The sequence below is a fragment of the Budorcas taxicolor genome, chromosome 21 (genome assembly GCF_023091745.1).
Source record: "Budorcas taxicolor isolate Tak-1 chromosome 21, Takin1.1, whole genome shotgun sequence".
NCBI lineage: Eukaryota > Metazoa > Chordata > Mammalia > Artiodactyla > Bovidae > Budorcas > Budorcas taxicolor.
In genome coordinates this window covers 17,361,903-17,379,680 of record NC_068930.1, presented here as the reverse complement: position 1 = coordinate 17,379,680, position 17,778 = coordinate 17,361,903, and the positions used below count along the sequence as shown (strand labels likewise).

General features: G+C 48.7%; 1 protein-coding gene across 2 annotated transcripts in view; it reads left to right on the top strand.

Annotated features, from left to right (window-relative positions):
• Positions 1 to 17,778, top strand: part of SLCO3A1 (solute carrier organic anion transporter family member 3A1) — a 375,012-nt gene that overhangs the window by 267,420 nt on the left and 89,814 nt on the right. The gene's annotated exons all lie outside the window — the stretch shown is intronic.

The window sequence follows — 17,778 nt, the reverse complement described above, 5'->3', positions numbered from 1 at the left end:
ATCACAGTGTCCTCCAGGTTGGTTTCACCTGAGGCCTCTCTCCTCGGCTTGCAGACAGGGCCTTCCCCCGGGGTATCATGTACATTTTCTCCACGTGTGCCCCCTGTTATCTCTTCCTCTTCTTCTAAGGATACCAGTCGTGGTGAATCAGGATCCATCCTACAGAGAGTGTAAGTGTTAGTCGCTGAGTCGTGTCCAACTCTTTGCAATCGCGTGGACTACAGCCTGCCAGGCTTCTCTGTCCATGGGATTCTCCAGGAAGGAATACTGGAGTGGGTTGCCTTGTCCTTCTCCGGGGGGTCTTCCTGACCCAGGGGTTAAACCCGGTGTTCTGCAGTGGCAGGCAGATTCTTTACCACTGAGCCACCTTGGAGGCCCCTTTTTAGCTTGACCACCTCCTGAAAGGTCCTGTCTGCAAATACAGCGCCATTCTGAAGGACCTGGGGGTTGGGACATCAACAAATGAATTGAAGGATGGGGGCAGGAGCACAATTCAGCCCATAGCAGGAGGTAGGCAAGGCAGGTTGCTACCCGTTTTACAGCCGGAGATGCCAAGGCTGAGAGAGGGTGAGTGCCTCGAGCCCTGCCTCCTGCTGCTGCCAGGAAGCCCAGGCTGAGGCTGGGAGGGCAGACACTGGACTCCAGGCTCCTCCACGCTCCACTGCCCCTGCTGGCCTCCAGCAGCAGGGACGACAGGAAGCTGTGAACCCAGCCACCCTGTGAGCTCAGACCATCTCTAGACAGACCTTCTGGGAAGACCCTAGTCAGCTCGCAAACAGGATGTGGGCCTTTCAGGAAGGCGCTCCCTGCTGTTGATTTGAGTGGGTTTCCTGCCCGTGTGGCTTGTGGCTTCCTAGCTGTCACCCTGCTCATCACGTCTTCTCATCTCACCAGCCAGTGTGGTCTCAGCCCTCAGAGCCCCAGGGGTTTTCCAGGGGTTTTCGTGGAACGTGGGGGAGGAGGGGGGTGCCCTCCCTTCCCCTGAAGAGAGTAGGCCAGCTCCAGCAGTGCTTCTTGGTACCTGCCGTGTACAGAGAAGGCTATGGGAAAGTTTGATGGTTGCTCCGTTGATGATACAGGCTTCCCAGGTGGCTCACATGGTAAAGAATCTGCCTGACAATGCAGGAGATGTAAGAGATGCAGGTTCGATCCCTGGGTCGGGAAGATCCCCTGGAAAAGGGCATGGCAACCCACTCCAGTGTTCTCTCCAGGAGAATCCCACGGACAGAGGAGCCTGGAGGGTTACAGTCGTGATGTCACAGAGTCAGGCAGGACTGAGCATGTCCATCTCTGATATGTCAGCCCCCGGGGGCACTGACTGGGGGACCCCTGTGCTGTAGTCGGGGGCACAGCTGTGGTGACATGCAGCACCACTCAGGCTGGCTGCACAAGAGGGACTTGGGTTCCGCCTCCAAGCTCCAGGCCACGCTCGGCTCCCAGCCGCCCCTCCGTCTCGCAGGCCTGACATCAGATAGTGTTGACATCCTTCCCTTCTGCCACGTGTCCACATGTGTTTTGGGGTCCCAGCTGGTTCCTTGCACAAGGTCATCAGAAGCAGAGCCCAAAGCTTCTCAACTTGGCTGCACAAAGAATCACTTGGAGAGCTTGGAAAAAAGCCCACTGTCTAGGCTGCACCCCAGACCAGCTCCATCAGATCTTGCAGGGAGTGGGCAGGACTGAGGCATTAGTTTTTGTTTGTTTTTTTTTTAAGTTTCCCAGGTGACTCCAATACATGCCTGACTTTGAGACCCAGGGACCTAGCCGGCCTTGGAGGCGACAGGTATGATCCTGTGGGTGGGGAGGGGCATGTAAGTTCCGGCATGTGCCATGAAGCCTTAGAAGCTTGGTGTCTGGTTTATAAACTTTGCCTTGAGGATAATTCTATGACACAAATTGCATTTGGCGTCTTGCCCCTAATCTGTTTAGGGGGTGGTCACCCCCCCTCCCTGCCTCCCCAACCTCCCCCTCAGAAATAAGCAAGGTTGGTTACGTCCCGCTGTCAGGCTGCTGGCAGCAGCCCCGGATAAATAGGTATCGAATGTTTTGCGGGCTTCCTGTTCATGCATTCATGTTTTATTCATGCACGTATGAAGCCGAATGTTCCCTTCTTAGGGGGGAAATTACAGCCTGCAGGTTTCAAGACGGAAGAATACATTAGTATAAACTGGGGGCACGGAGGCAGGTGAGACACAGAGGAGCCGTGCTCTGATGAGGGTTTGTTGGGCAGGTGGGCGCAGAGGGCAAGGATGAGCTAGTCAGTGTACGCGGTCAGGACTCTTTCTTCTGGGCTGGTGCTGCCCCCTTGTGGGCAAGAGTCGCAGTCCACCCGCGCCGTTCTGTGAGGCAGATACTCTTTTTTTTTTTTTTTCTAACTTTTTATTTTGTATTGGAGTATAGCTGGCTCATACCTACAAAGAATCTGCCTGCAATGCAGGAGACCCGCGTTCAGTCCCTGGGTCTGGAAAATCCCCTGAAGAAGGGCATGGAAACCTACTCCAGTATTCTTGCCTGGAGAATCGCCATGGACAAAGGAGCCTGGCAGGCTGCAGTCCATGGGGTCACAAAGAGTCAAAGCGACTGACACACAGACACACACAGGCGATGAACAAGGCTGTGACAGTTTCAGGTGAATAGTGAAGGCAGGCAGCAACACATACACGTGTGTCCGTTCTCTGCCCAGTGCCCCTCCCATCCATGTTGCTGCGTAACGTTGAGTAGAGTTTCTTGTGCACAGAACATCGTTGTTGGTTATCCATTTTAGATATAGACAGATATTCTTAATCTAGACTCAGCACTGGCAAATGAGTCATTTGGAAATCAAGAAGTGTGATCAGGGTCCCAGCCTAGGGCTGGCTGATTCCAGAGACTTCACTGCTGTACCATGATGTCCTGTCTGTCCTTTCTCTAAGAACCTAAGTGGTCCTGGAGGCCCGTGTTCAAATCCACCTTCAGCAAGTACTAGCTGTGTGGCCTTGGGGCAATCGATTAACCTCTCTGAGCTTCTGTTTTCTCATCTGCAAAAAGAGTTTCACAATATGTACCTTACCAAATGGCCATGAGAATTTTTGTTTGACCTCAAGTACACAGAAGGGAAAAGACTCAGCAATTGTCTCAGGATGCTCAGTCCAGTCGCTCAGTCGTGTCCGACTCTTTGCGACCCCACGGACTGCAGCACACCAGGCTTCCCTGTCCATCACCACCTCCCAGAGCCTGCTCAAACTCATGTCCATCAGGGCGGTGATGCCATCCAACCATCTCATCCTCTGCAGTCTCCTTCTCCTCCCGCCTTCAATCTTTCAAGCATCAGGGTCTTTTTCAATGAGTCAGTTCTTCACATCAGGTGGCCAAAGTATTGGCGTTTCAGCTTCAGCATCAGTCCTTCCAATGAATATTCAGGGCTGATTTCCTTCCCTTTTTTCCTCAGGATGATAGGATATTAGTAAATCGTTCCCTTTTCTGAATGTATTACCTTTTTTTTTTTTTAACTAAAGTACGGTTGGTTTATAATATTGTGTTACTTTCAAGTGTATAGCATAGTGATTTTCTTTTCAGATTATATTCCATTATAGGTTATTACAAGATACTGGGTGTAATTTCCTGAGCTATACAGTAAATCTCTGTTGCTTATCTATTTTATGTACACTAATAATGAAATGGAGCTTCCCTGGTGGCTCAGTGGTAAAGAATTCACCTGCCAGTGCTGGAGACGTGGGTTCCATCCCTGGGTTGGGAAGATCCCCTGGAGAAGGAAATGGCATCCCGCTCCAGTATTCTTGCCTGGGAAATCCCATGGACAGAGGGGCCTGGTGGGCTACAGTCCATGGGGTTGCAGACAGTTAATATACAACTAAGCAACTGAGCACACACAATAGTGAAATAGCCGAATGCAGTACTTTCAGAATCAGACAAAAACAAAGGATTCATTAGGCCACTCTCCTTTGAAAAGAGGTCAAAGCACTTACCACTGTGTACCGGACCAGTGAGACACCGTTGGAGAGACGGTTGTCTTTTCTCAAATCAGGCACATATCAAGCAAATTTCAGGATCCCTGCAGGGAAAACCGTAGACTTCCCTTGAAGGGGCCTTACTCCTTGTCAAGCACAGAAGCCTGAGCTCCCCCCTCACCACCTTCCCACCCTGCTGCTGCTAAGTCGCTTCAGTCATGTCCCACTCTGTGTGATCCCGTAGACGGCAGCCCACCAGGCTCCCCTGTCCCTGGGACTCTCCAGGCAAGAACACTGGAGCGGGTTGTCATTTCCTTCTCCAATGCATAAAAGTGAAAGTGAAGTCGCTCAGTCGTGTCCGACTCTCTGCGACCCCATGGACTGCAGCCCACCAGGCTCCTCTGTGCATGCTCAGTGCTGTCTCAGTCTTTGCTAAGAAGAGAGGACCAGTGTCCTAGGGTGCCCTCCCTCCTTACAGCCAGGAAGGGATCGGGAGCCAGGCCTTCGGTGCCAGGCATTGTAGCTCCGAATCATATTAGCTTCTTCCTTCACTCTTGCCATGAAGCCAACCGAGAAATACCTGGCCCCTGAAACTCCCTTTTGCCAGCACCTTAAGTTCTATTGCAATAGAGAATTCTCTTCCTTAAAAATATATTCTTGGGACTTCCCTGGTGATCAGTTGGTTTTAAATCCATCTTCCAGTGCAGGGGACGTGGGTTCAGTCCCTAGTCAGGAAACTAAGATCCCACGTGCTCCAGGGCAGCTAAGCTCACGTGCCTCAGCCACTGAGCCTGAGTGCACAGCTAAAGCAGCCTGCACACCACAGCAAAGACCCAGCTTAGTTAAAAAGTTTCTAAAGCATTTTCTTTAGAAAATCTTACCATTTGTTTCCAGGCTGTGTTGTATATTCTTTTGTGTGCTTAGTTACTCTGTGGCATCCGACTTTACGACCCCGTGAACTGTTACCTGCCAGGCTCCTCTGTCCACGGAATTCTCCAGGCAGAAATACTGGAGTGGGTTGCCATGCCCTCCTCCAGGGAATCTTCCCAACCCAGAGACCGAACCCAGGTCTCCCGTATTGCAGGCATACTTTTTACTGTCTGAGCCACCAGGGAAGCCCAAACCCGAATCTACTGAGAGTGGGGTTCAAACCCACACGGCCACTAGCCCATTGGATCTCAAGTTCAATGCCCTAACCACGATCTCGGTTGCTACATATTCTTTTAGAAAGAAAGAGAAGTCGCTCAGTCGTGTCCAACTCTTTGTGACCCCATGGACTGGCCCACCAGGTTTTTTCAGGCAAGAGTACTGGAGTGGGTTGCCATTTCCTTCTCCAGGGGATCTTCCCGATCCAGGGATCCCCAAGTCTCCCGCATTGCAGACAGATGCTTTACTGTCTGAGCCACCAGGTAGAGCACTCTTTAAAAAATTAACCTTTTCTATAGGGACAAACTAGAAGGGAATATCTAAATGAATGGGAGTTTCTCTCTGGGTGGTGAGAGATGGCAGTTGTGCCGCCTTCCTTGCAATAATAATAGCTCAACTCTATTAAACAGTTACTGTACGCCAGGCACTGTGACACAGACTCATGACACGCATTCATCACTTCAACCTTGGAACAGCCTTGCAAGGTAGCAACCGTTGTTACCCCACTCAGAGAAGGCAATTAACTTTCCCAAGGTCACACAGCTAGTGAGCTGGCCCTCTCTGTGTCCGTGGCTCCTGTGTTGCAGTGCCTCTCCGTCCTGGCTTTATTCTCAGATCATTCTTCAGTGAACGTCTGCGTCTTGTACGATGAGGAAAAGGGTTTCTGTTTTCAAATGAACCTGTCCGGTCCCACCAATGCAAAAACATATGGAGCAACTGACAGCACCCCACGTGCTGCAGCTAAGACCCAGCACAGCCAAGTCAGTTAACTAACAATGGAAAGAACACATGGGGGAAATGCAATGCAAATGCAGTCATGCCCAAAGGAAAGATGGGGATGCTGACGTTTCTATATATTATTCTGTGTAGTCCACATCCTTTGAAATAAGCATCTCTTAGCTAAGTAACCAAAAGAGTAAAACCTGTAAAGCAGAAAAGGAAGTCCTGCTGCCAGAAGTACCAGCAAGGAGCATCACAGCTACTGTTTTTTGAGGACCATCTATGCTCCAGGAAAGATATTGTCTGGAGCCTTTGTCGGGTGCTAATGCATTTGCTTCTTAAAGGCTCCTAAGAAGCTGGGGGTTGTCGTGAGCCCATTTTACAGAGTTGGAAACTGAGGTACAGGGAGCATTTGTGTTGCACTCACAGACACACAGGGCACATTGAAGCCTGATGCTGTCCTTCCTGTCACGTGCTGACTCAGCCTCCAGGCAAGTATGGTCCCTGTCCTGTTCCACCCGTGACCCTCAGAGATACTAATGGATGCATCTGACTACAGAGTGAGTGGATGTGCTGGGAGAAACCCCTGGACTTCTGGACCGCCTTTTTTGCTTTTGCTTCCAGCAATATACAGACTTTGTGCCTTCTGCTCCTCAGGGACAGCCTTTGCCCCTGTGTCCCTGTCTTGATGGGCTCTTGGCACAGAAGCCAGTCCCCATGTCACACTCCAGCAAAGAAAAGGATGAAACTTAAAGGGGAGAGTCGGCATTTTCTCTTTCACGGGGTACCATGTGTGCGGCTGTCGCTGAGTGACAGGCCTCCCTCCACCAGGGGCCAGGAGAGAGCAGGCCTTCAAGTGGGCCTGGCTGCAGAAGACTCGGGGCCCACTGAGCAGGGAAACGGAGTGCCCTCAGCGTCTTTCCTTTCCCTGGGGTCTGCTGGCTCTTCTCCACCCAGCACAGCCACAGAGCATCCGTGGAAACCAGCCTCCCTGACTTGCTGCATCCGGACCGGGGTCACACTGAGCCCTTACATCTGCCTTCACTCACCCCTCCCCACAGGCGCTGTAAAATACATCTTATTACCATCTGCTGTTTTCAGATTTGAAAACACAGAGAGAGCGAGGGCGTTGCCCAGGGCTGCCCACAGTCACGTGGTGGTACCAGGATTCACACCCAGCCTGGCTCTAGAATCCACACCCACTTCCGGAACCAGGTGGTTCCTGTCCACATCCTCGTTGTGGTGTGAGGTGTGAGTAGCAGGTGGCTACCTGTGAGCGGCAGGGTTTGGGGTTGGGTATGGTTTTCCCTCTTTAACTTTGTTACCTGTGCTGGAGCTAGCTGGATACCGGTGCTGCAGAGGGCACAGGGGTCAGCCGTTCCCTGGAAGCCAGGGGTTCTGGAGCAAGTTGCCTAACCTCTTTGAGCCTCAGTTCCTTTTTGGATACAGCTGTGGTGAAGGCAGCTGCCTCGTTGCCTTGTTAGAAGGAATCATGAGATAATGATGACATAATGGATATAAATCGCATAGTCCAGTCCCTGGCATCATATCAATACAATAAGCACTCGATAAAGAGTCAATAGCCATTTTGCTATAGGTATTTATATACACACACACACGTGTGTGTGTATATATGAAATGTAATAATCATATTTCTGTGCAGAGAAAATATTACAACCTAACAAATAGCTGTGAAACAAATATCTACATAGCCTGAAAATAGACCAAATTCAAAGTCAATGCCTAAGAATCCGCCCCACCACCCCCACCTCTGCCTCCTCCATCATAACCCCCTCCTTCCCTCCAGGGCAGCAGTGACCACCATCCTGACTTCTTTATCATTTATTACCCTGTTTTACCTTTACGGTTTGACTTCCTAGTTGTATCTCTCTCCATGGTTTAATTTTGCTGTTTTCAATTCTGTGTAAGTGGAGTCACACCAGTGGGTATTCTTGCCTTTGTTCTTTTGGAATCATATCTTTTAAAAGGAATCCGTGTTACTGATGATGTGCTTTCTTTGCTGTATAATAATCCCATTACATGAAGATGTCACAGCTTGTTTCTCTGTTGTGCTGTTGGTGGCACTGGTTGTTTCTAGTTCGAGGACCTTACAGCATTGGGATGCACATTCCTGGATGCGTCTCCTACTGCATATCAGACTTTTCTGTAGGGAGTCCACCTAGGAATTAGGTTTGTGGGTCATTGGGTGAGTTCCTCTTTAATTTTATAGACACTGCCAAAGTTTTGCCAGAATGGTTGTCTAATTTACACTCCTACCAGCAGTGTGCAAGAGTCCAGGTCGCCGACATCCTTGCCAACACTGGGTGTTGTCAGGCTCTTCAGTCAGCTGAAAATCTAGTGACATTTCACTGGGCTTATAATTTACACATCCCTGAATTCCAATGAAGTTGAGCATCTTGCCATGTTCCATTGTTCATTTGAGTTTCCTCTTCTGTGAAGCATCTGTTAAGGTTCATGCCCCCTTTTCTGCTGCTTTGTCTTTTTCTTTCCCAATTTTTAAAAACGATTGTGTTTATTTGGCTGCACTGGGTCTTCACTGCTCTGCGGCTTTCCTCTAGCTGCGTGAACCAGGGCTACTCTAGTTGTGATGCGTGGACCCCTCACTGCAGGAGCTTCTCTTGTTGCAGAGTACAGGCTCTAGAAGGTTCAGGCTTCAGCAGTTGTAGCTCCCAGGCTCTGGAGCACAGGTCAGCAGTTGTGGGTTGCCCCTTGACATGCGGGGTCTTCCCAGACCAGGGATCAAACCTGTGTCTTCTGCACTGACAGGCAGATTCTTTACAGCTGAGCCACCAGGGAGGCCCTACAACTGGTTAGTCCTGTTCTCATTGATTTATAAAAGCTTTTAAATATGGTCTTGATATGAGCTGTCTTATCCTCGTATACATGTTTTTAAGGATGTATGTTGCATGTATATTTTCCCACATCTTCGATTTCTTAACGTGCTCTTTTGCTGAATCTAAGGAATGACCTTCTTAATTTTAGTATAGACCAGTTTGTCATTCTTCTCTTTTAGTGGTTTGTGCTTTGTTTGGTTTAAGAAATCTCTCTCTGCCCCCAACATTGTGGCGGTACTTTTGTCTGTTATCTTCCAGCAACTTTATTGTTTTGCTTTTCTCGCAGGTCTCTGATCTGCCTGGAACTGATTCTCACATGCGTTGGGCAGCTGATTTTTTTCCCCTAGGATTTCAAGCTTACTTAGCACCATTTATGGAAGAACGCATACTTTCCCCCGCTGCTTCGTGTGCACACTTTCCCATAAATTGGGTGTCCGCACAAGGATGGATCCGTTTCTGGGCTTTCTGTTCTGCTTCACTTGCATATTTGCTATTTCTTGTGCCAGCAGCGCTCTCTTCTCATCATTACAGCTTTAAAAGCAGGCCTAATGTCCAGTAGGGCAAGTCCTGCCAATTCTCCTTCTTCTTCTTCTTGCAGAGTATCTGGGCTGGTCTTGGCCCTCATTGTTCCTAAGAACAATTTAGAATCAGCATGTCACTTTCTACAGACGCACAAAAGATGTTCTTTAGTATTAGTATTCATATCATATACCAGTAATAATAATAAAGTTGATTAATTCTTCCTGGACCAGGAAATTCCAAATACACAGAAGTCTCCATTTGGGTTTGGCAGATTTTTCTGGTTCTGCATGCCTGGCCTGACCTCTTGCTAGAGACTGTCATGTCAGGCCCCTTGGCACACCGCATCTAGAAGGAGGTGCCTCCCCAGTGCTGGGAGAGACACACGCAGAGAACACTGTCCCGGGAAAAGCAGGAGGGACTGAGTCCCAGTCAACGCCAGATCTGAAAAATGACCTGCAAAAATGTCCCTTGGTCACATAATTAGCAAGCAGATTTGTGCAACGTCTTGTTCTTAGAGGTTCACGTGTGTATTAGCAGGTGTTAAGCTCTGAGGTTATCCTCACATTTGCTTAACAATTGCATTTGTTTTCTTATCACTGCTGTAAAAAGTTAGTGGCTTAAGGTTAGCCATATATGATCTTACATTGTGGGTCAGAAGTCCACTATGGGTCTCGCTGAGCTAAAAATGAAGGTGTTGGCAGGACTGCCTTCCTTCTAGAGGATCCGTTCTGGAGGGGAGAGCCCCTTTTCTTTCCTTTCCCGGCTCCCGAGGGCACCCACATTCTTGGGCTCAAGGCCCTGTCTTCCATCTGCAAAGCCAGCAGTGACTAGTCGAGTCTTTCTCATGATGCCACAGCTCTGGTTCTGTGATCTCATCTCCTTCTATGACTCTGAGTTGTCTTCTTCCTCCTTCCACGTGTAAAGGTGATTACATTTGCGGAGTCTGGTGGGCAACAGTCTAAGGCGTCACAAAGTGTTGGACGTGACCTATCGACTAAATAACAAAAACGTGATTACAGTGGCCTGCAGGGGTAATCAACATAATCTCTTTGTTTTAAAGTCAGCTGATTAGTGACCTTAATTCCATCTGTAGCCTTTGTTCTCTTTGGTCAGTTATGATAACAGGTTCCAGGGATTAAGACATGGACATCTTTGGCGAGTCTTATTTTGCCCTCTGCACGATGGAAGCCTTAGCCTGCAAGTCCTCTCGCCCCAGCTTGCTAGCACGCATAATGTCGAGCTCTGTGATTTACAGCACATGGCACAGCGGGTGGTCTTTCTAGAGCTCTGCCCTGTTAGGCCCTGTCCTCTTCGGCACCGACATCATATGGTAGGTCAATTTGTTTATGGCCTTTCTTCTTCCCAAATACAAACTCCACAAAAAAAATCAGGGACTTTTTCTGTTTTTTCCACAGCCGTATCTCAGCTCCTTGAGCAGTGCCTGGCACCTGTAGGTTCCATTATGTATTATTTTTCTCTTTCTTTTTTAGTTGTAAAATTATGAAAATGTGATAACACTTTTACGGGAGACTGGGAAAATAGAGAACAAAGTTATGTATAGTTCCACTATATATTACAATTATTTTTTAAATAGATAAATTGAGATTTTTAGTTGGAGTCTCGAATGGTTGGAAGTCTCTCCAATAAGACAGCAAGCTGCTCCAGGGCAATATCCTGTCCAGTTCATCTCTTCTTCCCCAGTGTCCAGAGCTGACTGGTTCTAAGTCAGAAAATTGTACAACATGGGCGGCAGGTTTACACCAGAGATTCCCAACTTTCTTGGTTCATTGTACCCTTGAAGTGAAGTGAAAGTCACTCAGTTGTGCCCGACTCTTTGCGACCCCATGGACGATACAGTCCGTGGAGTTCTCCAGGCCAGGATACTGGAGTGGGCAGCCATTTCCTTCTACATTGTACCCTTAGTGTTTTATTTTGCACAGAGCCCTGCGTCTGCAAGATAGACCCAGTCTTTGTGGCTTATCAAGCTGTCAGCTTCAAATGACTTAATGGAATACATGTCTGGAAAAATAAGACACATTACTTGAAAGAAAAAATATGTTTTTTTTTTTTAATTTTAAAAGTATTTATTTACTTGGCTGTGCTGGATCTCAGTTGTGGCATCTGGGATCTCATTCCCTCACCAGGGAGTGAACCCAAGCCCCCTGCATTGGGAGCATGGAGTCCTAGCCGCTGAACCACCAGGGAGGTCCCATCTATTTTGTTTTTAAGTAAGCACGATTACTCACTAATAGGCTGTGTGTCCCTGCTGGGAACTACACAGCTTCTTAAGCCTTGGAATCAGGTGGGACTCCGCCACCCTCATATCCTTTGTTCTGCATTGATTTCCACACCATGTTTGCTGTTTATCACAGCAACTACTCAGTTCACAAAGACAGGATGTAGTTGAATGTAGCTCAATCCAGTGTTGAAACCATCAGCTACCTTGAGCGGGTAGTGGTGAGTAGTTGTACAAGCAGCATCTGACAAATGGCAGATATCACTGGGTTTCCCTCGAAAACTTAAAACGTTTTGCTGCGCCCCTGTGAGTTCACAGTCGTATCCTGGGGCGCCTTGGCCGACAGTTTGGGAACTGCAGATGTATACTACCCTAATTTACAGAAGGCCTGTGCTCAGAGCAGCCTGCCGGAGTTTGATCACCATGGGAGTCATTCCATCCCCTCTCCCTTCGTTCAGTCATCATGTCCCTGGGAAGCCAGGTTAACATCAGAATGTGCTTGGCGGGTGGGCAGTAAGAGCATGGGGTGGACTCTGGACGGCCAGTCTGTCTGGACCCTCGTGAGGCTTGGGATCACGGCTGCCTCCCACTTCCCTCTCTGGGACCTGGCCTGCCCCCAGCTCCAGCCCCTCTTGGCTGCTACTGGCTTTAGGAAATGAGGCATGGGAGGAGAGCGGAGGACTGGGAACCCAGGTGTGGTGGCCTCCGTTATAGAGGAAGAGACACAGGGGACCCCTATTTAACACTTTCAGGACTCTTCCTAGGTGCCAGACCCTATTCTCAGAGCTTTACAGATACGAGCAAGCTCATTATCCTCCCTGCGGAATAGGCCTGGTATCATTCCCATTTTACAGATGGGGAAAGCTGAGGCACCAGGAAGTGAAACAGACCTTTCCCAGGGCGCCCAGAGCTAGGGAGTGGTGGGGCTGGGATCTGCACCCAGGCGGTCCCCGCTGTCTCCTGAGCTGTCTGAGGGCATGAGAGAAACACGGCTGTGGGGCCCCACTGCGCTGCCTCCTGGCTCCTTTGTTGGGAAGGAAGATGCTGAACCTTTCCTTCTGCTGTGAAATGGGTCCAGGAGACTCCCCCATCGGGGTCACTGAACAGATTACAGGAGATTAAGTTTGTAAAGCAGCAGGCTCAGGGGGCAGCACAGGAGGGGGCCACTCTCCTTTCTCTGATCTCTGCCTCTCAGGCTCCCCTCCTGCGCATACAGCCTGGCAGACAGTAGGGGGCAGCAACGCGCCACTGAGTAACCTACACCCCCACCCTCCCTACAGCGACCCCAGGACCTGGAGGTCCTCACCATTTAACACAGGGATGCTGGGTGGATTTTAGTGCTGGACCATCTGTCTTTTTAAGCAGAACAGCTGTGGGTTTTGTTTTTTTTTGGTGGGGAGGGTAGGGGGCGGTGGTTGTTAAACAAGAGGAAAATCACAGCCTGGTGGAATGAATCGACAAGAGAGCGAGGAAGCACATTCCAAAGTGCCTTTCTGTAAGATCACAGCTGGCTCTCAGGGGAACAGCACCCTCTGCAGACCCAGGACTGTGCTCTCTGATGCTGCGTGATCTGAGCTGTTACCCTGAGCTATTTCTGCAGCAGAAGGGGTGCTTCCTGATGCATGAAGCCATCCCCACTACTGGATCATCCCTTGGAGAACATTCTGGAACCTGTTGCTGCTACAGGTTCACTTGGCATATCTCTGAGGAAGAGCTGCATTTTAAAAAATGTACCCAGAGACCATGGATAGCTGTGCGTGTACGGCTGAGTTCCTTCACTGCTCACCTGCAACGATCCCAGCATCATTTGTTCATCGGCTGTACCCCAAATCGAAATAAAAGGTTTAAAATAAAAAAGATAAATTAAAGATGTCCCCAGAGATTTCAAACAAGGAGGGGGTGCCCGTTGTACAAAAATGCACGTCATACATCTTTTTTTTTTTTTTTCTTGTTTTGGGATGAGATTCTATGACTTTTCTTTTTTTCATAGTTTATTTATTTTTATTTTTTGACCGTGATTTGTCTTTGTTGCTACGCAGACTTTTCTCTACCGGTGGCAAGTGGGGGCTGGCTGCTCTCTAGCTGCGGCGACGGGCTTCTCATTGCTGTGGCTTCTCTGGACGCAGAGCGTGGTTGCTGAGGCGTGCAGGCTTCCGTAGCTGCGGCACACGGGCTCAGCAGCTGCTATGCCCAGGCTCTAGAGCACGTGCTCAGTAGCTGTGGCTCCCAGGCTCTAAAGCGCAATAGTTGTGGCGCACGGGCTTAGTTGCCCCGCGACATGCGGGATCTTCCGGAATCAGGGATCGAACCGGTGTCTCCTGCATTGGCAGACGGAGTCTTTACCCCTGAGCCACCAGGGAAGCCATGCTATCGGGTTTCTTTGGGAGAGTTCTGTCCTGTTAAAATGGAGAGCCACAGTCCAGCATTTCAGAGACCCGAGCCCTGCCCTAGAGGAACCGGATGGAGCGGGCACCATGGCACATGGCTCCATTGCAGTGGCCTCTGCCTGTCGGAGCTACCAGAACGGATGGCTGACCCGCCTGGGCCCCACAGGGCTCCTGTGGGCCCCTGAGCTTGAGGGGTGCCCCCCTTTTGTGTCATAAGTTGCAGAAGGACAGGGCACCCAGGGCCTGGAGTCTCCAGCTTCCCGTGACGCTGGCAAGTTCACACTCTCCGCTACCCCCACGTGGAGGCGGGGTAATATGCTCTCAAAACCAGCTCTGAAGCTCATTGGCCGTTTCTTTCCGTTGACACTAAACGCTGGGTCCTTTGACCTATTCAAGATTATAATTTTTATTGTTCACTCTGTGGGGGATGGAGCAGTGATTGTTACATTGATTGTGGGGGTATTTAATATGCATGAAAAGAATCATGTTATCATGTGAGGAGGGGGCAGCGGGGAATGGGGGGGGGGGGTTGCTGGAGATCCGAGCAAAGGCCAGGAGCATGGAAGGGGAGTCAGAGGGGTGGTTCTGGGCAAGAGAATCATGTCCCTGTCTTCAAGTCCCTTTCTTTGGGAACGGCCCAAGTAGTCAGTTTACTTCTGACCAGTGGCTCCCCTCTGCCTTCATCTGTGCCCTGCTCAGAAGGACACAACTGGCTTCAGGATTTTGCCCTGAAGCAGCAAGCCCTTCAGCCTCCCGCAGGCGCTGCTCTTACCTCAGACACCCCCGTCCACACTCTCGACCCTGTATCTTTCTCAGCATCTCTTCCTGCTTCCCTTTCTTCCATCCACCGAGTAGTGCCAAGATCGCTCTTCTCCCTAACTCGGCCCAGCTAAGGACAGTCCTCCTAATTCTCGCCCATCTTTGAAAGATTCCCTATATTCTCAGTTCAATTCAGTTCAGTCACTCAGTCATGTCCGACTCTTTGCGACCCCATGAATCCCAGCACGCCAGGGCTCCCTGTCCAACACCAACTCCCGGAGTTCACTCAGACTCACGTCCATCGAGTCAGTGATGCCATCCAGCCATCTCATCCTCTGTCGTCCCCTTCTCCTCCTGCCCCCAATCCCTCCCAGCATCAGAGTCCTTTCCAATGAGTCAACTCTTCCAATGAGGTGGCCAAAGTACTGGAGTTTCAGCTTTAGCATCATTCCCTCCAAAGAAATCCCAGGGCTGATCCCCTTGAGAATGGACTGGTTGGATCTCCTTGCAGTCCAAGGGACTCTCAAGAGTCTTCTCCAACACCACAGTTCAAAAGCATCAATTCTTCAGCGCTCAGCCTTCTTCACAGTCCAACTCTCACATCCGTACATGACCACAGGAAAAACCATAGCCTTGACTAGACGGACCTTAGTTGGCAAAGTAATGTCTCTGCTTTTGAAAATGCTATCTAGGTTGGTCATAACTTTTCTTCCAAGGAGTAAGCGTCGTTTAATTTCATGGCTGCAGTCACCATCTGTGGTGATTTTGGAGCCCAGGAAAATGAAGTGTGACACTGTTTCCACTGTTTCCCCAACTATTTCCCATGAAGTGATGGGACCAGATGCCATGATCTTTGTTTTCTGAGTGTTGAGCTTTAAGCCAACTTCTTCACTCTCCACTTTCACTTTCATCAAGAGGCTTTTTAGTTCCTCTTAACTCTCTGCCATAAGGGTGGTGTCATCTGCATATCCCTACATTTTAGACCCTTCCAAAAACACCCCCACCTCTCTCAGTTTTCAACCTAAGTTGTGACAAACCAGAGCCAGTGTTGTAATAAAGTAGGTTTTGCTGCTCTCCAGATTCCTATAAACAGGAATAACTTGGAGACCAGGGTCGCCAGCTGGGTACAGGAGTGGCCATCTTGAGACACTTGAACTTCTAGATTGCTCCAAATCTAAGAGTAGAATTTCACTGAGGGTGGATTCATTCCTCAGTGGAATTCACAGGATTCCATTCCTGTGATGGAAACCATCCTCTTTCATCCCTTCCTTCATCAAACAGCATTCGTCATAAGTCATCTTGAAGTACTTGCTTTGGGATTCTGGGTTCTGGTCTGAAGTGAAAAAGACCTGGTTTCCTTTGCCAAGTATGTGGAAATCAGTCAAGCTCCTGTCTATAGCTTCTTTTTCCTTTGAGTATAGTTGCTTTACAGTGTTGCCGTGGTTTCTGCTATCCAGCAAAGCGAATCAGTTATATGTACACATACATCACCTCTTTAGATTTCCTTCCCATTTAGATCACCGCAGAGCACTGAGCAGAGTTCCCCGTGCCACACAGTCGGCTCTCATTAGTTACTGATTACATACATAGTGTCAATGGTGTGTGCCGTGCTGTGCTAAGTCACTTCAGTCATGTGCGACTCTGTGTGACCCCATAGACTGTAGCCCCCAGGCTCCTCTGTCCATGGGATTCTCCAGGCAAGAATGCTGGAGTGGGTTCCCGTTTCCGTCTCCATCAGCAGTGGATATGTGTCGATCCCAGTCCCTGAGTTCATTCCGCCCCACCTTCCCCCTTGGAATCCGCTTGTTTGTTCTCTGTCTGTGTCTCTGTTTATTCTTTGTGAGTCAGATCGCCTATAGCATTCTTTAGATTTCACATATAGGCATTAATGTACGGTATTTGTTTTCCTCTTTCTGACTTGCTTCATTCTGTATAACAGACTCTAGGTCCGTCCACATCTCTGCAAAAGGCACCTTTCCATTCCTTTTTATGGCTGAGTAATATTCCCTTGGTTTCTTCAGTTTTGTTTTCTTCTCCCTTCCAAGTCAGTGAGCTCCAGGAAGGCTTGGATTTTTATTGTTTGTTTCAACACTGAGTCCCCACCCCTAAGAAGGCTGGTTGGTGCAAAGAAGGAACTCAATAAGCATTGATTGAGTGGATAAGTATTTGAGCAGATCCATCTCCGGAGATTTCAGGCTGAGTTAGTCTGCTCTGTGAGCAGACCAGAATTACCCTCCATGAGCTCAGATTCCCTCTGGTCGAATCCATCTCCTACCCTGTTTTTCATTTTCCCACATAGATAGACCTGTTAGCCTCCACCCTCCAGGCTGTCTGCTTGGGTTGAATTGACCATGTACTGACTGTCCCTACAGGTAACCAGCTTCCTAAGAAAAAGGCACTTCTTTACTGTTACTTTTATTCCTAGGGCCTTGTGAACTGTCAGTGCTCAAGTTGAAATTTGGTTAAGTGGAGAACCAAATGATGGCTTTTTAGTTTGGGCTTATTGTTTTTTCCAGAATGAACCAAAAGTTTTGTGCAAAATTGCAGATACTGTATCTATTAGATACATATCAGGTGGGCCAGAAAGTTCGTTGGGGTTTTCCCACACACTGTTATAGAAAAACCAGAATGAGTTTTTTGGTGAACCCAGTGCTTAGGCACATGCCTGGTACCATCTTCTCAAGTCCTACGAAAGAGCTTGAGTCCCGAACAGCTGTTACAGCAACAACAGAGAGCAATTCCAAAAATATGAGTGGGAGGGGCCCACAAAACTGAAATTAATAAAATGTCTAATTAAATGTGCTCAAAGCATGCCATTATGTCAGCTTCGTTATATGCTAAATTTAATGCCCATAAACATTTCATTACATTGGAGAATAATTTGTGGCTTCAACTTTTCTCACTTCATAAGAATTCCTGCATGTGTACAATGAAGGCTGAGAAATCTTTGCCAACTGTAAATTAAGTGAATTACATAAAGCCAAATCAATGTGAAAGCAAAATGATAAAAATCCTTCCCAAAATGTTTATGGCAGAAAAACAATATTTCATGATAAACATGGATATATTTTATTGGTCTGATGTGACATGGACTGGAGTCCTCTAAAAGTGTACTGGGGGGCCTAGAAATATTTCAGAGCAACCTACAGAAGCTATAGAATTCCTGCATGATAGTGCTTCAGTAGGGTTTCCAAAAATTAGAATAGTAG